Genomic DNA, 6,000 nt, shown 5'->3' with positions numbered 1-6,000 from the left:
AGGAGATTTTGATGCGTCATACCTACTTGGTAATGGCCCTCAGCACTCCTCCAAGATAATTTTCTGATATCTGAAAAGAGAGAGAGTAAGGAAAAGAAAAAAAAATGTATGATTATCAACAAACAAGAAGCTAAAAAATAGAAGGAAAAGAAAGCAAAAATTTAGCATGAGGGACACCTGGTGGTGAAATCTGTCCCATCGTGTCACAACTGATATCACAACTTCTCCTCCACCCCACTCTGCCACTTAAGGCCATTATCAGGCTATGACACCACACGGCCCGTGGAAAACCACACCATGGACACCTCATGTATGTGTTCTCAAGCTCATTCCTGGCTGGCTTATATCTACCTGCGGGTGTCCCACTTTAGAAGAAGGATTACAAGACTGAGACTTGAACATATCTGGACACAGACCCTCCGCCATCTCCTAATTTCATGATCTTGATCAAACTGCTCTCCACTCTGAAAAATGGTTTCCCTGTGTTTATACTGGCAATTAAATCAATTATGGAATTGCTGTAACAATTAAGTAGTGGAGATTTATATAAAGCCAAACACCACCCAATGAATGGCAATGGTATTGTTATCCCAGCTTGATATTGAACATACTACCATCCTTTGCCCCTTTAGTGACCAAGGTTTGGAATTTCTCTTATTTCCAGGACAGTATTTTCAATAATGTGTTGACTATAATAATTCCATGAAAAGAAGGACTCCAGCATGTTTTACAGTGGCACATAAGATCGAATGTCGAAAACAAGTGTAAGAAGAGAAGAGTGTTCATAGAAAGTGATTGCATATAGTCTAAGTTCACAACTAGTAGGGAAATGGTTGAGGATTTTGGTACGACATATCTGCAAAAGTCTTTACCAATCACCTTACACATTTTATATTCCATCAAAAGAAGACCCAAAAGTTAACAATTAATGTTTCTGGAATAATTCTTTATCAAAAGGAAAGAAGTCATTCTATAGCTTTAAAACATAAATTGCTGGAGCTGCCAGAGCGGGGTGAATGCCTATAATCCCAGCATCTCTGAAGGTTGAGGCAGGATGATTGAGAGTTCAAAGCCAGCCTCAGAAAAAAGTGAGGCACTAAGCAACTCAGTGAGACCCTGTCTCTAAATAAAATTCAAACAAGGGCTTGGGATGTGGCTCAGTGGTCGAGTGCCCTGAGTTCAATCCCCAGTACTCAAAAAAAAAAAAAAATTACAATGGCTATTATTAAAACAAACTATAGAAACAGTTTTAAAAGCACATTATCCCCCACGTGGCTTTGCCATTGATCAAATTTAGTGTAAGGAAATTAATAAGCACAAAGCAAGCTCATTTAAGTAATGGAAAAGTTCAGTAGTGATATATATATGTATATTCATTCCAAGAGCAAGTATAGACTTTCAACGTAGGAAGTCATTATTTCCTTTGTAACTTTTTGTTTAGTTACAATTGTGGAACACCAGAAAGTTATGGGTAGTAGTGATTATATTAATTACTGATCAATGTTTTCAGACTTGTAATTCTTTTCTGCTTTCCTGAGTTACATTTGTTTATATTTATGAAGACTTTATGCCCACTGACTATAACAAAAACATTGGGCTTGAATTGTATTTATTTAGTTTTCTTAGTAAAAAAAAAAAAAAAAAAAGTATTTCATTTACAAAAGTATTGGTCCAAAGTGGATTGATTATTATTTTTTAATGGAAAATTATCTCTCCCCAGAAAGTTGGTGAGCTTAGAGCTGGGACTTGTCACAGAGCCAGTGCTCTTGTTATTTGAGGCCACCTGCAGAATTGGGGTGTGGAACAGAAGCCACACCCTAAACCACACCTCTCTGTATCTTGCCTGAAATTTGGCCTGATGACTCATTTCTGAGGAATCCAGCTCCATAATTAGGCCAAATTTCCCAGAATTGAAACCTTCTAAAAATATCTTACTAAAATCTTTATCAGAAAAGCTAACTAGAGAAGTGTTTTTGTGTTTAATTGACAACAGATATTGTGGTTATGTAATAGACTATTAATAAACTTCCACACACACTAAAATTTCACCACCTAAAAGAACAAATCATTTGCTCCCATAATTTTCCCATATAACTTCATTCAGTTATTTATACACAAATTTTAGGTGATTGGGATATAAACACTTTAACAAATGGACCAGCAATTTGTTAATATATGACAAGTTATTTTACACTGAGGAAATGGGAAACAGGCAACCAATTTTTGAGACAAAGTTGCCTTAGCAGTCAGCCCATCATGTTGACATGCAATACCAGAAAGACAGTACTCTATGAATTTTTGTGGCGTTTTCTAAAAAAAGATCATACCACTCTCCTGATTCTTCCAGTTTTGAAGAAATCAAATAGAAATGGATCAATGTACTTCTGAAATGTTTCTGCAGTGACTGTTGGAAAGCCAGTGAGACTGACTGCTTTCTTGCAACAATTATTCATCAAGAAAAATCAGATGTGCCACGTGCACAGTAGAGCACACCTGTAATTCCAGTGGCTTAGGAAGCCGGGGCAGGAGGTTTGCGAGTTCAAAGCCAGCCTCAGCCAAAAGCAAGGTGCTAAGCAATTCAGTGAGACCCTGTCTCTAAAAAAAAAAAAAAAAAAAGTAGGGCTGGGGATGTGGCTCAGAGGTTGAGTGCCTCTGAGTTCAATCTCTGATATCAAAAAAGAAAAAGGAAACTCAGATGTACTGTTACCCTTGTTTCAGAGAAACAGGATGGGTAAATATTATGAGTTCTCCAAGAAATAGATAGAGGTGATAGTAATTATGTAAGAATATTTGAAATCTTGTTGGAAATTCATAGGAAATTAGCAAGGGTCCTTTCTTGTTGGTAAAAATAAAGTAACTTAAAAATAAATATAAAGCTCAGCAATTCACACATCAGCATTTAATTTTCTTCTATGAAACAAAGAGATGTGATCAAGCAAGTAATAAAAGGAAATTTGGACTACAGTGTAGATACTCTGTTTTATTATTTTTTTAATTAATTTTTTATTTTTATATGACAGTGGAATGCATTACAATTCTTATTACACATATAGAGCACAATTTTTCACCTCTGGTTGTATACAAAGTATATTCACACCAATTCACTAGGTCCTTGATCCATTTTGAGTTAAATTTTGTGCATGGTGAGAGATAGGGATTTAATTTCAATTTGTTACATATGGATTTCCAGTTTTTCCAGCACTGTTTGTTGAAGAGGCTTTCTTTTCTCCAATGCATGTTTTTGGCACCTTTTTCTAATATAAGATAATTGTGATTTTGTGGGTTAGTCTCTATGTCCTGTATTCTGTACCATTGGTCTACCAGTCTGTTTGTGTGCCAATACCATGCTGTTTTTGTTACTATTGCTCTGTAGGATAGTTTAAGGTTTGGTATAGTGATGCCACCTGTTTCACTCTTCTTGCTAAGGACTGCTTTAGATATTCTGGGTCTCTTATTTTTCCAGATGATTTTCATGATTGCTTTTTCTATTTCTATGAGGAATGTCATTGGAATTTTGATTGGAATTGCATTAAATCTGTATAGTGCTTTTGGTAGTATGGTCATTTTGATAATATTAATTCTGCCTATCCAAGAGCAAGGTAGATCTTTTCATCTTCTAAGGTTGTCTTTGATTTCTTTCAGTTTTTAGGGTTCTATACTTTTCATTATATAGATCTTTCACCTCTTTCATTAAGTTGATTCCCAAGTATTGTTTTTTTTTGAGGCTATTGTAAATGGGGTAGTTTCCCTTTCTGAGGACTTATCACTGATATATAGAAATGCATTTGATTTATGGGAGTTGATTTTATATCCTGCTACTTTGCTGAATTCATTAATAGTTCTAGGAGTTTTCTGGTGGAACCTTTAGGATCTTCTAGGTATAGAATCATATCATCAGCAAATGATGCCAATTTGAGTTCTTCTTTTCCTATGTGTATCCCTTTAATTCCTTTCATCTGTCTAATTGCTCTAGCCAGTGTTTCAAGAACTATGTTAAATAGAAGTGGTGAAAGATGGCATCCCTGGCTTGTTCCAGTTTCTAGAGGGAATGCCTTCAACTTTTGTCCATTTAGAATGATGTTGGCCTGAGGCTTGGCATAGATAGCCTTTATGATGTTGAGATATGTTCCTGTTATCCCTAATTTTTCTAGTGTTTTGAACATGAAGGGGTGCTGTATTTTGTCAAATGCTTTTTCTGCATACTGAGATGATCATATGATTCTTTAAGTCTGATAAAGTTCATTTATTGATTTCTGTATGTTGAACCAACCTGGAATCCATGAAATGAATCCCACTTGATCATGGTTCATGATCTTCTTGATATGTTTTTGTATTTGATTTGCCAGAATTTTATCAAGAATTTTTGCATCTATGTTCATTAGAGATATTGGTCTGATGTTTTCTTTTTTTGATGTGTCTTTGCCTGGTTTTGGAATCAGGGTGATATTGGACTCATAAAATGAGTTTGAAAGTACTCCCTCTTGTTCTATTGGAATAAATTGAAGAGTATTAGTATTAGTTCTTCTTTAAAGGTCTTGTAGAACTCAGCTGTGTATCTGTCTGGTCCTGGGCTTTTCTTGACTAGTAGACTTCTGATGGTGTCATCTATTTCATCGCTTGAAATTGATCTGCTTAAATTGTGTATATCTTCCTGTTTCAATTTGGGCAAATCATGTGACTCTAGAAATTTGTCAATGCCTTCGATATTTTCTATTTAATTGGAATGCAAGTTTTCAAACTAATTTCTAATTACCTTCTTATTTCTGTAGTGTCTGTTATGATATTTCCTTTTTCACCACATATGTTAGTAATTTGAGTTTTTTCTCTCCTTCTCTTCATTAGCATGGCTAAGGGTCTGTCAATTTATTTAGTTTGTCAAAGAACCAACTTTTTGTTATGTCAAATTTTTCAATTGTTTCTTTTGTTTTAATTTCATCTCTGATTTTAATTAATCCTGTCTTCTACTGCTTTTGATGTAGATTTGTTCTTCTTTTTCTAGGGCTTTGAGATATATTAAGTCATTTATTTGTTGACTTTTTCTTCTTTTAAGGAATGAACTCCATGCAATGAACTTTCCTCTTAGAACTGCTTTCATAGTGTCCCAGAGATTTCAATATGTTGTATCTGTGCTCTCATTCACCTCTAATTTCTTTTTAAATCTCCTCCTTGATGTCTTCTGACTCATTGTTTATTCAGCAGCATATTATTTAGTTTCCAAGAGTTGGAATAGCTTTTATTTCTTATTTTACCATTGACTTCTAATTTCATTGCATTATGATCTGATAGAATGCAGGGTAGGATCTCTACTTTTTTTATATTTGCTAAGAGTTGCTTTGTGGCATAGTATATGGTCTATTTTAGAGAAGGATCCATGTGCTGCTGAGAAGAAAGTGTATTCTCTCGTTGAAGGATGAAATATTCTACATGTGTCAGTTAAGTCTAAGTTATTGATTGTATAATTGAGTTCTATAATTTCTTTGTTCAGCTTTTATTTGGAAGATCAATCTAGTGATGAAAGATATGTGTTAAAGTCACCCAAAATTATTGTGTTGTGGTCTATTTGACTCTTGAACTTGAGAGGAGTTTGTTTGATGGACATAGATGCTCCATTGTTTGGGGCATATATATATTTATATTTGTTAAGTCTTATTGGTATATGGTTCCCTTGAGCAGTAAGTAGAGTCCTTCTTTATCCTTTTTGATTGACTTTAGCTTGAAGTCTACTTTATTTGATGTGAGGATGGAAACCCCTGCTTGCTTCTGCAGTCCATGTAAGTGGTATGATTTTCCCAACCCTTCACCTTCAGTCTGTGGATGTCTTTTCCTATGAGATGAGTCTCTTAGAGGCAGCATATTGTTGGGTCTTTTTTTTTATTCAATCTGCTAGTTTTTGTCTTTTGATTGGTTAGTTTAGGCCATAAACATTCAGGGTTATATTATTGAGATGTGATTTGTATTCCCAGCCATTGTTGTTTATTTTTGGTATTTAATGTAACTTGA

The sequence above is a fragment of the Urocitellus parryii genome, chromosome 4 (genome assembly GCF_045843805.1).
Source record: "Urocitellus parryii isolate mUroPar1 chromosome 4, mUroPar1.hap1, whole genome shotgun sequence".
Taxonomy (NCBI): domain Eukaryota; kingdom Metazoa; phylum Chordata; class Mammalia; order Rodentia; family Sciuridae; genus Urocitellus; species Urocitellus parryii.
The sequence above is the reverse complement of the archived record's forward strand: the minus strand, read 5'-3'. Positions refer to the sequence as shown.